Genomic DNA, 20,508 nt, shown 5'->3' with positions numbered 1-20,508 from the left:
AAAAAAAAAAAAAAAAAAAAAAAAAAAAAAAAAAAAAAAAAAAAAAAAAAAAAAAAAAAAAAAAAAAAAAAAAAAAAAAATTCAGAAACAATTTCTTTCTTTTTTTAAATCAGCAGTGGGGACAAGTGAGAGAATGACATATTGGTACATTTAAATTACCTAAAATAAATAAAGAATAAAAATTGATAATTTTATTTTTATTCTTTTGTTAGCTTGCATTCTGAAGGACACTTTCCCTGAAATTTTTTTTCATAAGTTCTAAAACAAACATAAAATATACTGGGGACATGAAAATGACTGTTTTTGTGAGAATGACCCATATATATATATAGATAGATAGATAGATAGATAGATATAGATAGATAGATATACCGAAATCAAGGGAATGTCGACTTCCACCGTTAAATGTCAACAATCACATAGTCACTTTAGTGAATGTCCGAAATATTTGCTCTATCCGATTTGATATTAATTTATTCGTTAATATTATTATATTTATTCCATATTTTAATATCTGTTGAGGATAGTTTAGGACAGTGTTTCTCAAAGTGTGGTACGCGTACCCCTAGGGGTACGCATTCTTATGCGAAATATCTTGCAATAAACGAAAATTTCAAATTTTTTTTATTTAAAAACAATGCTAGCCATGAAAATTTACAATTACGTATTTTTCTATTGATTATTTCTTCCAGAGTTGACAGTTAATAATTAGTGGTGTTAACAGCCAGTTGTGATTTTTAACTCGTGTGCAATTTTTTATAGTAAAAAATACATTCATTTTTTTTTTTATTAGTGGCACACAGCGTTACGAAAAATTTAGAAAGGGTACACAAAAGTCAGAAGTTTGGGAAACACTGTTTTAGGAGAAACATCAGTGTTTGGAGTACCGGTTAAATACATACCGGGCAGTGGCATTTGACCTTTGAAAAACATTGATTTACGGCATAGTGACTTCATTCAGTACGTCCCATTGTAATATATGGATAATGAAACATTCCATTTAGGTTTACAGTTAAACATCAAACAAGATAAGTGGCAATAATTTTGTAGTAATAATTCTGTTGACAGTTTTCAACAGTTATTAAATTAACCTTGTTTTTCATCTTTGAATTACTTAACGTTGACAACAATGCTATAAAGTGTATTTAGTCTTACTTGCGCCGCTCAATTTTACCAATCAGAAAAGCGCACGTGAGAACTTCCTGAACTCTTCCTGAACGAATCGCGATCACTATTCTCTCTGAGAGACACCATCTCGCTGATAGGAATTAAAAGCTTTTTTATCAAACCTGATTATTTCGATTTCGTAAATTCAATGAATTCTGAGATTTGACGTCATATAGAATTTTCTTTCCAGCTTTACAGTTTGTTGGATTTTGTTCTATTGATAAGTTGTAAGCATTAAATCTCGCGATATCCACAGGATGTGCTGTTTTCTTATGTCACCCGACTGGATGATTTCTAATTTTTGGTATCTACTAAAACTCTGATGTTTGGACTGACAATTGAAAGTTTTCTAATTATTCAAGTTCATTTGAAAGTTATCTGTCAATTAAAAAGAAAACCGCATGAACTTAGTTTTTGCAGTGCGGAAAAAAATACATAATTGAAACTTATTTTTAATTATTGTTTTAGTTTTCGGTAGCTTATAATTTATAATCATTAAAATCCTAATCCTTTGTTATTTTTACTTGAATTATTGCGATGCTCCAAAGAAATTTTAATTTATATATGAATTGAAAAAATATATTCTGACAAAAAGATTTAATAAAAAAATTATTCCTAGGAATTATATAGGCAATCAGTTTTTTAAGTCAGAATATTCCAATATAATATTTTTTAAAAATTTTGATGATAAATATATAGTAATACCTATAAAATATAGTATAATCATAATCATTTATTATTGTTACTTGAATTATTGTGATGCTCCAAAGAAATTTTAATTTACTTGAGTGCTGAACAAACATATTCTAACGAAAGATTTAATCGGAAAATTATTCCTAGTATTTACAAAGACAATCAATTTTTAATGTCAGAATACTCCAAATTAATATTTTTTAATGATACAAACATAATTCATTGTTTTACAAAATACTTATGAATTTACAAAATACTTATGAAATACTTATGCATTTTTAAATGCTTAAAAAACTGAAATAATGTGCAAATAATTAATTATTTGTTTTTAATAAATGGTTGATTAATTAAATTAATAAGTTGATTAAATTTTGCTTATGAAACACCAGGATTGCCGTTTACCTGTATTTTCATAAACAAATTATTATAAAAAAATCTAAATTAACTAAAATCTATTTTATGTAGTTTATTAAATATAAAATGTATCAACGTGAAAATTTTAGTTATGAAATATATCTATTATTATTGTAAAAATAACTGCGCAATGTTAAAATCTTCAACTAGTAATTTTTTATTTTATTTTTATTTTTTTGTAATGCACTATTCTGTGGTACTATTCTGTTTAATTTTTTTAAAAATTAGTTCAATTAATATAAGTTCAATTTATCAATTTATATAATATTATCAATTTATATATCTATTATTATTGTATTATTAAAAAATAGTTCAACTTAATAAAGTGAATCCTTAAAAAAAACCTTTCATAGAGAATCTAGTCATTTATGTTGGAGAAATGACATAAATTTTTGAAACATCTTATAAATTTTCGATTCAACTTAAGTTCATTTTTATAATATTTATCACGATATCAAATAATTTTATGCACTGATTCAAAACGATTGATTCAAACGAATGTGAAAGTAAACAAACGATTTTTAATTAATGCGATGAGTTAGAATCAAATTATTCGGCTTGATCACTCAAATCAACAGATTTAAATAAGTGCCAAAACGACTCAACAATGGATCATAATTAATTTATTGGAAAAAAAACAATTCAAATATTCATTCTTAAAATTCATTGGAATATCATTTTTCTAATATTGGTTCTTAATATTTATTCGGATACTTAAGAATGTTATAAATTAAATTATTCAATTCATATCAACTAATCCATGCCATTGGATTGAGTTATGTTAAAACAGGAGTTATAACCAGCGACACTAATTCAAGTCGATTTGATAACCCACTGTACTCTAGCAAGACAATCAATTCACTTCTGAAATTTAACAATTTAAATTAAGTCTAAATGATGCGCATGCATCATTAATTAGATATCCTTTATTAACTCTGGAGATAGTGTTTGTACCTGAGACCAGTGCAGATATGTGCGCCATCTAGTGGTACAATCTTGCAAACAGCTTATAGTTAATACCTGCTACAACAGGTAGTTACTATCTGCTGTGATGGTGAATTTTTCAGATCTTCCAAGCTTGTACTTAAAAATTGTTTTTCTAGTTTTTGAATACTTCTTTCAATAAATTTTATAGGAAAATAAATCACTCAAGTACTTACATTTGCTAAAAGAAATCACGTAAATGAGTACGAAAATGATATTCTATTTTAGATAAAATAAGGAAAACAATTCTATATTTTAAGAAAAATAAATTGGTTTCTCTGGGCCAGACAAAATAAAAATGTTTGCTTGTTGTACTTTGAATTAGTTTCTTACTTAGACCAGGAGGAGTTATATGAGCGAGGGGCTTCTGTTCTCCAATTTGTGAAAAATCTATCCCCTCTGGATACTGCTAGTCATCATACGTAAAGAAAAAATATTTATGTTTTTAGTAAATCTATAAATTTTCAATATATTTTAGCTAAGGAAGACTTCTTAAAAACTTTGTTAAAAATATGTTTTATTGCATGAATATCTAAATTCGATCAACAAGCAATTTAAGAAGAAATTAACTCACACTTAGTTCTAACTTATGATAGAACAGGATGCAGATCCGATCATTTTGTCTGTCTTAAAAAAATGTGTACAAAGTATACAGCAGAATTTCGTACTAAAAAAATTATTATTAATAAGCGAAAGTATAATGTATTTCAAAAAAAAAAACTTTGAAGTCATTTGTTTAAATTATCTATGGTACAAAACCTTCCCTATTGTTAAAACTTATATTGCTAAAACAATTCAATGGTAGTTTACTTAACAGACCACATCCAATCTTAAAAAAAATCATTTATCTAAAAAAAAATCATTCGACATTTTATCATTTAATCGATTTCATTACTTCACGAATTCATTTTCTCCCAGTGCAACTTTTAGCACTTACTGCAACACAGTATGATTTAAAGTAATATTCGTGCCTTAAGATGCCTGAAGATTTTTTGTACAGAAATAGTAGATAGCACATTGTTGGGCACATTATATTATATGATGTTGCATCATTTATGTTAAAAAAATAGCCAGAAGTTATGAGTTTCTTTTTTTTATAACTCGTTTGCAAAAATTATATCGAGTCACGAAAATGCATGAAGCCTTATGACTTCCATTAATATCCACACCTTAAGAGTAAAAAACAATGCCCGAAAATGTATTGTTTGTAAGTTATAAATGCATGGTAATGATTAAAAAAAATAGAAACCATGGAGTAGCAAGCTTTTTTGTGCCATAAATTTAAGTTTTCGGAAAGCTATTTTATCTCAAATCAAATCTTGCACAAAATATTTTTTCGGTTTTCACTTTCCTTCAAAGAAATTTGATAGTATGGAACTTCATCTATTTTAAGGGATAAGAATTGAAGAATATTTTTATAAGGCAGAGACATTAAATGAAGAGCATAAAAGAAAGCTAACGACTTATTCCTTAATGAAATACCATTCACACATATTAACAAGTTTATTTTATCTTATAATAGAAATTTCTTATAATTAAAGTGGGCGGTAAAAATATGTCGCAATTCTGAAAAGAAATTGCGTTTCTATCTTCAGAAACAGTTTTTTTATCCTCAAAATGTGTAACTAATAAAACATTTAACGAAAAGACAGGTATTGTTAATGTCAACTAGGGGATTTTATAAATTGAAATAAATTAGAGGGAAAAGAATTTATAAATAACTGGTAAAACCTCCCATGCTCGTCCCATACATTTTAGTTTATGTTTCACAAATTTGCAGCACAGTATTGTTCCCCAATAATTAAAACAAAACCAATTTCCCTTAGTAAATGCCAGAAATATCGCAAACCTTTTCTATTTAAAAAATTCATTTGCAAATGAGTAATTAGACTACAGAATTAATGTTCCAAAGTAATTTTTTTCAAAAAAAAATTATGTCATGAGCATCACGCGAACGTCCCACAGAACTAAATAGATAAGAGCAACTTTCTACCAATATTACACACAGCCGACTATAATTTACTATGAATAGAACATCGCAAGAATTTTTTATGATGACAGTCTTGATATCGCACCGTCAAAGTGTTCAAAAACAGAAGCATTACCACGCCATATTCTGGTGTGACACTAATAGCTGTTGAAAGCATCGCAATTGTCGAATAAAGCACCCAGTTTCAGGCATTGGTAGGGGAAAAGACATTAACAGCGCATGTTTTTTTGGACAGATGAGTAAAACCAAGTTTCGCAAAGCATTAACGGGAATATTAAAGAAACTCTTCCGCAAAATGTTAAAATATTTTTATTCCTTCTTTTATCAAAGGTTTATTTTTAGTCTACAAAGCAGGGGGCGTTGTTGAAATAAGTGGCCATAACCTTGCACTCAACGAGAGTTGAGATACTTGAGGGACCCACTATTCGCAAATAGCGGCACTTCCCTCTTCAAACCTTGACTTTGCAAGACAAGCAGAAGGATGCCTAAGTAAAATAATAAAATAAAAAATTGCTTCACATGCAGAAATAATAAAAGTGATGAGTAAACCTGTAAAACTCCCCATAATGGTTTTTGTACGGCTCTGTATTTGAGGAAATATATATTACACAGACCTCAACGAATTACGATCCTTCAGTTTTGCAATATTATTTCCTTTCGCTGCAGCTGTTGTGAAAAAACTACATCTGCCAAAATTGAAATTAATTGTTCTATAATATAAAATTGATTCTATTTAAAAGTTGTTATGCATTTCTGCCTGACAAACAGAGTGTGCTGCACTCATGCATAATAATTATGAATATATATCACTTGAATGACAGAGCTATAAGCTTACGCAATGAGCTCGTTGAACTATTCTACAAGTCCCGCAGTGGACTAATTGTTAATACGCGGTTCCCAGCAGATCACCGAAGTCGAGCGTCACTTACTGCGGTCAGTGTGCGGGTGGGTGACCACTTGGATCAGTCTGCGTAGGGACCGAGGGTGTGCGGTATTGGTCCTCGTTAAACTGTTCTACCGTAAAGTGCTCGACTTCGCGTGCAGTTCGTCGGGCTACCGAAGCGGGGGTGCCATCCCCTCTGCTGAGGATTAAAATTGTGATGGCATGTCTTCGGATCATCCTCAGGGATGCTTCCCAGACCGTCGCCAATAGCCCATTGTGCAGCTCTAGTGTGACGTAAATGAACAAATCAAATCGAACTATTCTACAATTACTTATGTGGCAGGAAGAGGATTGGAATATCTTATTGGGAAGCCAAATATGACAGCATAATATTTGTTTATTTTTATTGCTTTACATCATTAAATTTGATTATTATTAAATATGACTTCTTAATTCTTGAGGACATGATATTCATTTTTATGTCCACAGTGTTGCAGTGAAAGTGAGAATTTTTTAAATAAATCTTAATTGCTAATCTTTCCAAGAAACTACAATACAGTTTTTTTTTATGAAAGCATTTTATTCAAGGGAAGTTTAAAATTGAATGCTTGGGAAATGTGAAAAAAATATTGAAAAAACATTTCACTTAATTACAATAAAATCGGAATTTCAAAATTTTCCGAAAAGAGTTATAGTCTATAGATAATCTAAAGTAATCTAATAATTTAAAGTAATATAACGAAACTAATTATATAAGAAAGCATAATCAATTACGAAAATATAATAGAAAACAAGAAATATCTTAAACTTATAAATTTAACATCGTTCTTGGATAGATTTATAAACAATCAATCTAATTATATTTTATGATGTTATAACATTAATTATCATAAACTATTTATTAGACTGTTAATAATTAAATATTGATAAAAATATTTGGCAGCTAATCCTCAAATTTATTCTATAAATAAATTGTAAACTACTTATTTATTACTAAATTAGTTCTCGGTGAACTAATGCATTAATTTATTTATTATTAATCATTAAACTAAAATTTTAATTATTGATAATTTAGTAGCTAAATTTTAATTGCAATTAAGTATTACACTATTTAATAATGTTCAAAAATTATTTTATTATTATTATGAATTATGCGATTTAATGCTAACAATTAAAAACTTATAATGAAAATTGAAAATTAATGCTTAAATTTTTAACATAAATAAACATTAAACTATTTATTAATAGTTAATTATCTGCTATGAATGAATTTTAAAGTAATTCCCTTGTTACTCACTCTGAATAACCAGGTTTAACCTAAAATTCATTAATGGTTAAACATACATTAAATTATTCAAGTACTAATAATTAAGATATGAATTATTAACCTTTAAATTAATTATTATTGAATCTTAAATTATTAATGATTTTTAAAAACTAGACAGAAGACTATTTTTAATCCTTTATCATGAGATGAAACTTTTCTAAAACTGATTCAGAAGAAAACCTTTTTGTACACATCATACATCCATAAATACATCAATACATCTAACATCAATAATGTAAGATGCATAATTGCAAAATATACATTTTATGTATTCACAAATAATCAATCTAATTATATTTTATGATGTGAATACATGTTATTATATTAATTATTAACTTTTTTAATGTTATTAATTAAATGTTGTTAAAAATGTTGTAAATTAATCCTTTAATTTGTGTTATAAACGAATTTTAAACTATTTATTTGTTGTTAAATTAATTCTCATAGGAATAATGCATTAATTTACTTATTATTAATTATTAAACTGAAAATTTTACTAATCAATAATTTAGTAATTAAGTTTTTATTTTAATTAAGTATTATATAACTTAATAATATGTTATAAAATTATTTTAGTTTTATTATAAATTACATTTTTCAATACTAACAATTAATCACTTAAAATAAAACTTGCGAATTAATCTTTGAATTTTTAACATAAATAAATATTATTAATAGTTAATTATCATTTACGAAATCCCGCAGTGGACTGATCGTAAGGACACGGTACCCAGTAGAATACCGAAATCAAGCATCACTGGCTGCTGTCAGTAAGCGGATGGGTGACCACTTTGACATAGGGACCGAGGGTATGCGGTATTGTGTACCTACCTATCAGTTATGAATGATTTTATAGTGATTCACGGGTTACTCATTATGATGAACCAGACTTAATTAATAGTTAATTAACGGTGTTATTATGAATTTCTAATTAAATTATTAAATTACTAATTATTTTCATATTAAATTATTGAATTATATATAAAATTATTATTAATTATTAAATTATTGAATTATATATAAAATTATTATTAATTATTACATTATTGAATTATATATAANTTATTTTAATATTAAATTTGGAAATATTAAATTATTTAATGACAAATAATCATAATATAAATTAAGTTTTAAATTAGTTACTATGGAATTTGAAATCGCTAATAATTTTTAAAAACTCGACAGAAAACTGTTTTTTTTTCCTTTTGAACATAAGATAAAACTTTTCTAAAACCGATTCAGATGAAAACTTTTTTTATACACAAAATAAAGATTTAAACATCAATAAAGCAAGATGTATGGTCGTAGAATATACAACCTGAAAGTAAAAAAAAAATTTTAAAAAAAAAAGAAGCAGCATAATCTATTCTTGATGCAGTCATAAGAGGAGCTTTAGAAAACTCAATAGTTTGAAAACATGAGCCATTTTCCACAATCCATCAGTTCTGAAAAGGTTAACTTCCCCTTCCAAAATCCCAAAATCCTCGCACACCTTTTTTTATAGCGACATAAGTGAGCTATAAAGGAAAGAATGAAATTCTTAAGAGCTTATTGTAAACGTCTTTGAGTTTACATTTTTCTTTCTGTAGTACCCCAACCGTTGTAATCGAAGTAAACAGGGGTTGGGTGATTCTTTGGGGCAAAATGGCGAAGATATTTTGTATGGAATTTGTTATTGAAATACAAAGCACTTCTGAAGGCTTTTCTAATCTTTTATAAAAATTGGTTTATTTATAAATGAAACCTAGAGAGAATATTTATAGTACGTTTTTAAAGTAAAGGGAAACTGAAAAGAGAATATTTATTTGAAATTATTTAAAAACAAGTTTTCATCTTCAAAATTAATAACTGTGCAATAAAATATCAGCATATATTCTCTCCGCTTTTAGTGGTTCTTGCAACTTATTGCTTATTTTGTATAGATGTAAGAAAATATTTGTTTGTACTCTGTTTACGTTGAATTACAATATCACGTGCAAATTCTTAGCAACCTCAATGTGATGCCAAATTTAACCTTCTTACTCTTGGTTATGCGATTTTATGCATCACTTGAACTGAAATATGGTTCTTTTTAACACCTGATTAAAGTTGCCGAAAATTCGCATCTCGGAGAGTAATATATGATCATAAAGTAGTTAAAAATTGAATTGAATGTATTAAATGCAAACTTATATGTTATGTATATGTCCTCCAAATCCAAACGTTAAACCAATATATCTGAAAGTGCAATCTGCGAACTTAAATGAAAAGCTAAGCGAAAGAAGTAAATGACATTTTAAAAAGGAAATAAAATTTCTAGGATTAAGTCTTATTTAACGATTTAGCATTCATTTTTATTGTTAAATATATATTAATTCCAAAGGCAGTCAATGATAAAATGGGATAAGTAACACTATTTGCGAATCACTAATTAAAAAGTAGAAAATAATAGCCTTTAAATTTTTTCAAGATTCAATTTATTGTTTCTGGTTCGCAATACTCTGTGTTTCAGGTATACTGATAAGGTGATAAGAAATAGAAAAAAAATTCTGAGCAAAGTTGTTTTGAAAATAAATGGTATTTCATGCTTATGCAACTTTTCCAGCATAAAGAAACGGCAAATCTATTGAGAGGATTGGCTGTTCAGTACAGGAAATTTGCAAAGTGGTAATCTGAATTAATAAGAAAATTATATTCGCTTAAGTTTTCATGATTACGTAGCTTATCACGATATAAAAAATACATAAAACTGTTTTTTGAACATTTTTACAAATTAAAAAAAAAATTCATTAAACTGCTAATTTTTAATGAAAAAAAATTTGAAGATAATTTATGTGTTACAACAACTAGACCTAGACATTCTTTGTATTAAAACTTATAAAAAATACTTATATTCAGTTTCAGGCATTTATACATATTTTTAGATGTAACGTAGTGACATAAAATTTTGACTACAATCAGTCCTATTTTTAAATAAATAATTTCCGAATTGTTACCAATTAAAGAGATAAATACCGGTTAAATATCTACTCCCCAAAAGTTGAGCTCAGGCTGTCTCTGAATCATTTTCGGGCTAACAAGGCTAAATGAAAATTGATGCCATTTTGACCCAAATTAAGGTTTGTTTCTTAAATTACATTTCGTTAATATTTGTTATTGCGGAATATTTATTACTATATTTGTTCTGTACAGTGCTGTATTACTTTATGTTTTCATTTTTAAACAAAATTAAAATCATTGAAAAGCATTAAAGATGCTCCATGAAAATAACAAAAATTTTTAAAATCCTCCTTTATAAAAAAAAGTTACAATCAAAACACTATAACCTCCAAAACTATTTTGAGTTATGTCCTCACAAATATACTAAAAAAAAAAAAGATTAAGTGGAGTAACAAAAATGATTAACATATAAATTTCAAAGCTAATATACTCAAATACAATAAAATGTCTATTTACTTTCTCGACTAAGCTCTTTGTTATTAATAATCAACGTTGAACCTATTTATCTGAAAGCATAATATGTGAGCATGAATGCTATTATTGGTTTAACGTCCAGCTAATTTTTCTAAAAGCAGATTAAGCGAGCAAAAATGCTATTAATAATTGAAAGATGAACCGATTTTTCTGAAATGTAAAGATGAACCGATTTTTCTAAAATGTAAAGATGAGCCGATTTTTCTAAAATGTAAAGATGAACCGATTTTTCTAAAATGTAAAAAAGAACCGATTTTTCTAAAATGTAAAGATGAACCGATTTTTTTAAAATGTAAAGATGAACCGATTTTTCTAAAGTGTAAAGATGAACCGATTTTTCTAAAGTGTAAAGATGAACCGATTTTTCTAAAATGTAAAGATCAACCGATTTTTCTAAAATGTAAAAAGAACCGATTTTTCTAAAATGTAAAGATGAACCGATTTTTCTAAAGTGTAAAGATGAACCGATTTTTCTAAAATGTAAAAAAGAACCGATTTTCTAAAATGTAAAGATGAACCGATTTTTCTAAAATGTAAAGATGAACCGATTTTTCTAAAATTTAAAGATGAACCGATTTTTCTAAAATTTAAAGATGAACCGATTTTTCTAAAATGTAAAGATGAACCGATTTTTCTAAAATGTAATATGGGAGAATAAATGCTTATTATTACCTTTTCAAGTAAGCGGTTTATCTAAAAGTGTAATGTATGAACATTGATTTTAATGATTTTTACTGCACATGAAAGACGTTAAATGACGTTTAGAGAATGGGAAAAGATCGGATTATAGGAGTATTGTTTCATAAAAAATCATAAGGGTGCGCTGAAAAAAATTCTCGATCAAATTACAGTAAAAAAGCGCCAGCACCGTGAGTGCATCATCCGTAAAATTAATTTTTCCGTAAAATCCATTTTTATCGTAAAATTTTATACCCCATGTTTCACAATAATAATTATTTAACTACCGTGATTTAGTGATTTTTCAATAAATATTGGGTAAAAATTCTTTAGATTTTTTTTATTCTACGAAGTTTTACAGTAAAAAGTCCCGGCAACCGGAACCGGTATATTTTCCTGGCAAATTTTGGAACCGTAAAATTACGGATTTTTTTACATTATGATGCACGTTACCTAAATATCAAATTAATAAATAATTAGAAGTCAGTTAAATTTTGTTATCTGTTGGAAACATCGTTTCAGTTAAAAACTAAACAAAATATATACCTGTTCTCTGCTCACCTATGTGTTTGCTTCTAAGGGGTTGAAAACTACTCAACTTACTTTTCGCAGCTAATGCTAACTCTATGAAGAAAATGACAGTTTTTGGTACAAATATTGCTGCAAACTAAGCTCATTAGCTTGTCTTATTAACGCTGCTACATAACTAATTACACTGAAACTGAGTTAACTGGAGTTCGCCACATCTTTTTTTTTACTTCAGAGATTAGTTTACAGCCTGATTTGTATATTTTGATCACCTATAATTTCAAACTCTAGTTTCTAGTACCACTTGATTTGTATATTTTGGGCACCTAGAATTGAAAGATTTATTTCCTAGAACCGCTTGATTTGTATATTTTGCGTAACTAGACTTTCAAACTATAGTTTCAAGTACTTCTTGATTTGTATATTTTGATCACCTATAATTGCAAACTCTAGTACCACTTGATTTGTATATTTTTGAGCATCTAGAATTGAAAGCTTTATTTCCTAGTACCGCTTGATTTATATATTTTGCGTAACTGGACTTTCAAACTATAGTTTCAAGTACTTCTTGATTTGTATATTTTGATCACCTATAATTGAAAAATTTAGTTTGTAGTACAGCCTGTTTTGTATTTTTTTTTTTTTTTTTTTTTTTTTTNTTTTTTTTTTTTTTTTTTTTTTTTTTTTTTTTTTTTTTTTTTTTTTTTTTTTGAGCAGCTAGAATTGCAAACTTTTTACTTTGAGTTTATCGCAGTCTAGCCTCATTCGCCGTATTCTATATTTAATCCCATTTATTCTCAATTTATTAATTGCCATTGTTTTATAATTTTGCTAATTTCAATGCTTTTTTTTGCAATTAAAAACTGTGTACAGCTTTCTATAAAAAACATTTTACGTGATGTAAGTCATTGTTGAGTTTTACTATTTGAGAAGTAGCGTTTATTCAATCAAAAACTCGGAGTTGGCGTCAATAATGTCAAGAAAATGTTAGACCAGGATATCCGGAAGCTGCAATTCATCATTCTTGATTGGCTCAATGTTTTTTGCGTTGAGAAGGTCACGTCTTAATACAATTCCTTCAATAGCATTGTCTCTAAAGAGAACATGGAATTAAAAAAAGTACCTTTTGATGTCCGAAACTCAAATATAGCAGTGGAATCCCCCTTATAATTCGATTATAATATACTTTGTAGTTCTCTTACTGTTACAAAAATATACAGTGAATAAAATAAAACCTCTGCATCTTAAAATATTCTTCTTGGAGCTTGTATGTCCATTTAAATCTATATAAAAAAGTTTTAAGAAAAGTTAATTATCTAACGAACATGTTACTGCTATACCTCAATAGTCGTCACTGAGCACAATACCTATCTAATCTGAAGATTGATTAGGGTTAAAATGCGAAATCAAGCATTTTTCTCGTTATACCATTATTTACTTATTTGCCATTTTACCTGTGTATAGATAATATTACTGATCAAGTCTTCCGTTTCTGATTTGCTTCCCTTACTAATTACATTTTTAACGATTTGATTATTAAATTGATGGATTTTTAATTGATTGATTCTATCAACTAATTTGTTGATTGTTTAATTTTACTAACTTAATTCTTTAGGTATATCATCGGCAGGTTAATTTGGGTGAAAGTGCAAAATAAAGTGTTAGTCGCATTGCATCTTTATCTACCTATTTACCATTTTATCTATCTGTATAGATAATTTCACTAATCAGGTCTTCTGTTTCTCATTTCCTTTTCCCTACTCCTCACTACTCCCTCTCCTCCTACTTTTATACATCATCGTATCTTTGATAATAATTATTTCCTTAATTGTAATAATATTTCATTATTTATATTAGGAACTTCTAATAGGTTAATGATTGATTCTATCAACTAATTTGCTGATTGTTCGATTGTATCCTCTTAATTCGCTTGATATCGAGAAAAACGTAAGTAAATTTATTGTTATATTTGTACTTATTTTCACTGATATTAGATCCAGAAAGTAATAGGTAATTTGCAGATTACCGAAGTGATTTGAGAAATGAAACAATTTTCGGCACTTTAACAGTTTACCATAGTTAATCTTCATTTACCAAGGTAATCTGCAGAGTAACTAATTTTTGCCTTTCTGCTATACCTGATATGCAATTAAGATCCGTTCGCCTTCCATTCAAATCCCAAAGATGGCTGGTCGATGCGAATTCCGCATCCGGCGTGCACCGACCACAGTGCTGACGTGAAATATCCTCAGTGGTAGACGGATCATGGGTTAGAGTCCCCTTGCCACCTGGTTAACCGTGGAAGGTTCTCGTGGTCTTCCTCTCCATGTAACGCTAATGCTAATTATTTCGATCAAAAAGTCCTCCATGAAGGCAAATTTCTCCCAATACTTGATCCAGGAGTTCCCTTGTCTTCTGGATTGGGTTCAAAATTACAAAGCTACGGAGTTGAACATTAGTCGTTAACTCAAAATTCTGTTCAACGACGGTTATAAAATATAAAATTAAATTAATGACTCATGGTGAGGGCTATTTATTTTTAAACCGACGGTGTGAGAAACATTTGATTAAGAAGGTTTTGATTTTAACACCATAGAATGTACTCTGTAACTTCTTATTGCTTGAAGTTTTATTTTCAGAAGTTCAGCCTACGATAACACCTTTTTACCTATTATTTTGAATTCTTAAAATATATTTCGTATCACGTTTAAATATATGTTTTCTTTTAAATGATGCTTTCGGATAAAGCTGAGACCTTGTCAATAGGACATGATCGGGTACAGGCTATATCAACTCAAAATCCCACGAAAATTTAATCACTGCAATTGTAAAAAGATGGGCACATAAAATCTTAATGCAGAGAAAAGCATAATCAAAATTACATTTTGTTTGATTTCTGTTCTTGAATCCTACCAACAAACATAATTTATCAAAAGCAAAAAAAAAATACTTTAAATTTAAAACTATATATCATCTTCGATTTTTTTTAAATCAACTATTTGCTTCTCAGTGTAGAAAGTTCATTGAACTTATTTAATGCTATTAAATAAATATTTCAGTTGGAAAAAAATTTTATTACTTTGATTATGTACCTGATAGTCTATCTCAGTTAGAATAAAAATCCAAGCAGTTTTATTCTCGCAGCTATTAGGGGAAAAAAAGAAACTAATGATGCCGTTTTCTGCAACTTTCCTCAAAATAATGTTTATAGACTTTGTAGGGAATTACTGAGGGAGCTCTAGCTCTATCTAAGCTCCATAGAATAGGCGGCAATAGACAGTGAATTTCCGAATAAGTTATTTCATAGTTTTTTATAAACTATAACTTCTTAATAAACATAATTAATTTGATACTTAAGCAATTGCTATAGTGCATAGTATTTTTTTAGATTTTAATAATGAGTGCAACAATTTCTTACTCCACCAATAACATTTAAAGAATTTCGGGCAATAAAATGATTTTACATTTTAAAGTTGCTCCTCTTAGTATTGTTTTCAGATAGGAAGTACTTAAAGTTAGTTTTGGGGATTTCCTGTATGTAACAGCACCATACATGCATCAAACCAACCAGTAATAGATAACAACACAATCAAGTATATTGTGTTTTGAAAGTGGTACAATTTGTAATATTTTAATTATTTTTTAATTTCAATTGCATAACCAAATAATTCAATTATAGTTTTAGTTATGTATTCCAGTGTTGCATACTTAAAAGTTTGTAACATTTTACATCAGTAAGAGTAATTATCAGTGATTTTTTTTTCCTTCAAAATTTCCTCGTGTTTCGTGTGGGAAATATTTTATTTTATTCAAATTATCTGTAAAAGCAATACTTACTTGAAAATTATATTTCATAAAATAAAATTAAATTTCATAAATATAATAAGCCACATTTTCCGAAGATGCCATTTTCACTCCTGCTAACTCTTAGTTTTCGGATGGGTGAAAAATTCCGGAATCTCAACTAGGTAACGCATTGCACAGAAACATCTTATCGCTTACATGGAAATCATGACACCTTAACCCGCTATTTAAAACTGATCTCCAGAACAATTTGAAATTTAACTTGTCAGCATTTCGTCCCAAACCCTTTAATTGAAAGACGAACCAGCAGACTTACAAAATAAATATGTTTGTATCACTATTAATGTCTATGCACTGTTAGTATTTTACACTCGTTAGCTAATCGTTGGATTGTTATATGTACGCAGAGAGAGTGACGATGTTAATGTTTCAGTGTATTACGTCCACTTCATAAGTGCAAAACGTAGTAGATTTTGTAAAATCCAGTTGAGAGGACTCAGTACGCTCAGACATTGACGTCACGTCTTCTGCGCAAGCGCAAAACGTAGATTTAAAGTTCGTTTAATTGTTTATTGCGAACCCACCTTAAGAAATGTATTACTTTGGAAGTAGTATAAGCAATCAAAAAAAGTTTTGATTTTTTTTTCAATTTAGACAAGGGTTTATTTCTGGAATCAACAATAGTTCATTTTATTTGTTGAAAGAAGATGAAACTATCATATTACGTTATTATTTCATAATTGGACATAAATAAATTGTTTTGTTTTTTTTTCATCTTTGCATTTATTCAATTAAATAAAATGTATGTTTTTCTAAACAAAATACATTTTTATTTATTTAGTAATATAACCGTCGATAACCTAATTTTAAATAGAATACTCTTTTAAGAAAAATTGTGAAAAGGAAAAACTTTTGCGTAGCGTAGCTAATATTTATCATAATAAATCAAAACAAAAAAGAAAGAAAATGCACATTCTTCTTAAAGAATATTTCAATTCGTTCTCACTTTATGAATAATCAATCAGTCATACTAGACGTGTGGCTAATGATAGATAAATATTCTCTTCACATCATAAAATGTGTAAAACTTAAAATAAAAAATTTTGCCGAAGTTTACTTAAAGTATTCTTATGATGTATAATTTAAGAATACATCTGGTACTTAATATTTATCATATTCTTAAAAGTAATATTTGTCTCATATCAATTAGTTTTAATTAAAGCTTCATACTAATTCCTTTATTTTTTTATCTCGTAACATATCTAAGCGTTAAAATGATTAATAACTGATTGTCAGCTAGGCACGTATTACACATAATTGCATAAATCTTAGTACATATGACGTGCCTCTTAGGTACAACTAACATGTTAATTAATGAACTCAGCATGTAAAATAACTGATTGTAAATCTAAAGAGAACGCATCTTTTTTTCCTTGCTCTACAGATCTTTGATAGTAAAATTATAATTTTATAACCATATGTTCCGCATATCAATATATTATTTGAATCCAGTGCATTTTGCTTATTAGCATATTTAATAAAATGAATATTTTTGTAAAAGCTTTTGAATAATTCTACATACGTCTCACATAATTTATTTTTTTTTTGTTTTAAATGAAAGTATTCTCAGAAAATTCCTATCCCGTTGCTCAATATTACTCGATTTTCCAACATATAATTAACTGTTGCTTAACTTTACCTTATCTGATTAAAGAATCATGGAATAAATCTTGTAGAAACTATGTATTAGGGGAATAAGAATATATGTATATACTTTTTCAAAACTTACTATTGTTTAAAATATATATCCTTTAGTAGAATCCAGTACTTTTACGAAATATTTATTCGCTGATTTTCCTATATAGAAGTACAAACCTACCCTGACTGTATATGGCAAAAGCAACTTAAAATAAATAGTATGGGAATAATGTTTCATGAAAATAAATTTGTATTTGTATTAGTTCACTGGCAATATCATTTACAAAAGATATTCACTGAAGATTTTAGTCATTTTTCGTAATATGTATTTGACGATTTCCTACACAAAAGTATATACATAACCTCACTGTATCGCCAAAATATAATGAAAGAAATGCTAAGAGCACAATGTATCAAGGGAATAAGAATTTTCATTTACTTCAGAACTTTTTTCACCGGATATATTGTGGATGTGATATTTCGTCTCCGAGAATTTATTGAGAAAAGTTCAAGTATTTGTAATATGAATTAATTGCTAATAATAATAATAACTTTTGTTTTAAAACTTGAAAAAAAAACTAATTTCAAATGGAGGTTGAAACTCTAGTATCATGGAATAAATCTAAAGAAAACAATGTATCAAGGGAATAATAATTTATTTTTTTATTTTAAAACTTTTTCACTTTTTATGCAGTCGATTTGACATTTTGTCTCCGTGAATTTGTTGAGAAAAGTAGAAGTATTTGTGCACCTGGAAATATGCCCTTTAACGTACCCGAAGGAAAAAAATGGATCATTTGCTAATAATGATAATAACTTTTGTTTTAAAACTTGAAAAAAGCTCATTTCTTATGGAGGTTGAACCTTTATTATCATGGAATAAATCTAAATAAACAATGTGTCAAAGGAATAATAATTTTTTATTTATTTCGAAACTTTTTCACTTGTTATGCAGTCGATTTGACATTTTGTCTCCGTGAATTTAAGGGGACAAAATGCGAGTACTTTTGTATGTAATGTGTCATAAAATGAACCCGAAAGAAAAACATTTTTCAATTGCTATCAATGATAATAAATTTAGTTTTAAGACTTCCAAAAAAAATTTTCATTCCTTATGGAAGTTGGACCTCTAGTATTCAGTCATTGTCAACAATACGGTGGGCGGAAAAAGAACCTTTTTGGTCTTGAACTCAATGCCCTGAATTAATTTGACGATAATTTGTGGCGACAGCAGATAGAATGCATAATTCTTTTGCGTAATGGTGTTCAATAGACATAATAAATTTTCACTTCCTTATTATTCAATCCTTTGTTGAGTCATGGTGTAAAAAGATCTACCTAGAGGACGTCCAGAACATCGTATTTCACAGACCACAATTCCGATTAGACAGTGACTGTATTGAAAATAAAGAGTGAAATCAGTGAAACTCGAATTTCTTCTTTTTTTTAAACCATTTCCTGTAATATTAGGTGATTGCAAAGTTTGTGGTCAATCTGGATTAGTAAGAAGAACTTTAAAAATAGCTGTAAATTAAGTTAGCGCGTCGTCCAGAGTTTAGAAAAATGCGACTAACGAATTGTCAAATATAAGTAAAATAATGAGAGAAAGTCATAAAAATTACGGAAAGTTCATTGAAAAGTTAATGCTGTTTCTTATGCATAAAAATTTATTTTAAATTAGCTGTTAAACTGGTTGAAAACTTCTGCTGTCTCCTGATACCTAGACAAATTTTGGGGAGATTTCCGCATCGTGATCTGTGGCAAAATAATCGCCAAGTCTTGGAAACTTCCGGGCAGTGGCTCGCGAGAAACTAAAAAAAAACATCACAGAAAGGGACCAACTCGAAAGGTATAACTCGTAGCAACCCCCGGGCAAACATCAACATGTTTTTTTAAAAACATTTGCAAGTTTAAAACCTATTTGGCATCTTGGCGATTGTGCTTCGCGAGACAGGTCACGATGCGGAAATATCCCCCAAATCTGCGTACCACGAACTTCACTATCCTGAATTTTTTTTTTTAATTCCCTATGCATTTGGTGTTCAAATATTGTAGACTTTCAATTAACAGTAATCTGATAATCCGGGGTGATCAAAAAATGTTATCAAGTAATATAACTTCTTCCATAATCGAAAGAAAATATCCCTTTCTTTTCTCTTTTTCATTACCAAACTTAGATTATAAGATAGTTTTATGTTGATAACTTGAGTTCTTATGGTCATTTAAGTTAGGTGATTGTGTAGCTTTTTGAATCTCCCGTATTTTTAAATCACCGAAACGAACTCAAAAATTATAATAATGAAATTCATTTATAAGGAATGTTAAATAAAACAGTTTGCATTAAATTAACAGTTGCCCTATCCAAAGCACAATAAATGACATTGCCAAAAGTAGTATGCATTTTTCTTTTAAAAACACCGGTATTTATAACACCGGTGAAGAGGAGAAAGCTACCGAAAGCCGTAAAAAATAATTGAATGACAAAATCCTATAGTAAATATGACATTTACAGAGATATAATTTATCATAACTCGTAAAATCACTTCGAAATAAGCTATCGATATTTAATTATATAGCAGTAAGCATTAGATAGAGCAATAATTATAGAGTTATCTTTTTTTAACGTTCGGCTAAGGCTCCTTAAACACCATTCCCATGATCGTAATTATTTTTTATAAACCTATTATTTATTGTTATTTTCTTAATTTAGAACTAATTTATGATTGAACTTAAAAACAATCAGTTTTTCTATTTATTTTTTAAGGTAAATAGTTAGGGTAAGGAGAAAAAGTAAAATTTTCATTCGTTTCACATTTTAAGTATCCATACTTTAGTTTCCACTTTAGTTTTTACAAGGTTTCCAGACTATAAGTCGCGATCCAAATTTGA

At 28.1% G+C, this 20,508-nt stretch overlaps 1 protein-coding gene and 1 long non-coding RNA gene across 6 annotated transcripts in view; one reads left to right on the top strand and one right to left on the bottom strand.

Annotated features, from left to right (window-relative positions):
- The window catches only part of LOC107441033 (N-acetylneuraminate lyase), a 37,253-nt gene extending 36,013 nt beyond the window's left edge, over positions 1-1,240 (bottom strand). The window contains exon 1 of one of the 2 annotated variants that reach the window (XM_043050258.2): positions 1,156-1,240. The gene's annotated coding sequence lies outside the window, so the exon portion shown is untranslated. The remainder of the gene's footprint in view (positions 1-1,155) is intronic. The other variant, XM_071181553.1, reaches the window with a different exon arrangement.
- The window catches only part of LOC107447262 (uncharacterized), a 163,909-nt gene that overhangs the window by 49,932 nt on the left and 93,469 nt on the right, over positions 1-20,508 (top strand). For 2 of the 4 annotated variants that reach the window (XR_002376562.3, XR_002376563.3), the window contains exon 2: positions 13,975-14,064. The exons of the other annotated variants lie outside the window; for them this stretch is intronic. This is a non-coding gene — a long non-coding RNA (uncharacterized lncRNA). The remainder of the gene's footprint in view (positions 1-13,974; positions 14,065-20,508) is intronic. 4 annotated transcript variants of the gene reach the window in all.

Source organism: Parasteatoda tepidariorum, chromosome 5 (genome assembly GCF_043381705.1).
Source record: "Parasteatoda tepidariorum isolate YZ-2023 chromosome 5, CAS_Ptep_4.0, whole genome shotgun sequence".
In the NCBI taxonomy this organism is placed as follows: Eukaryota; Metazoa; Arthropoda; class Arachnida; order Araneae; family Theridiidae; genus Parasteatoda; species Parasteatoda tepidariorum.
The sequence above is the reverse complement of the archived record's forward strand: the minus strand, read 5'-3'. Positions and strand labels throughout refer to the sequence as shown.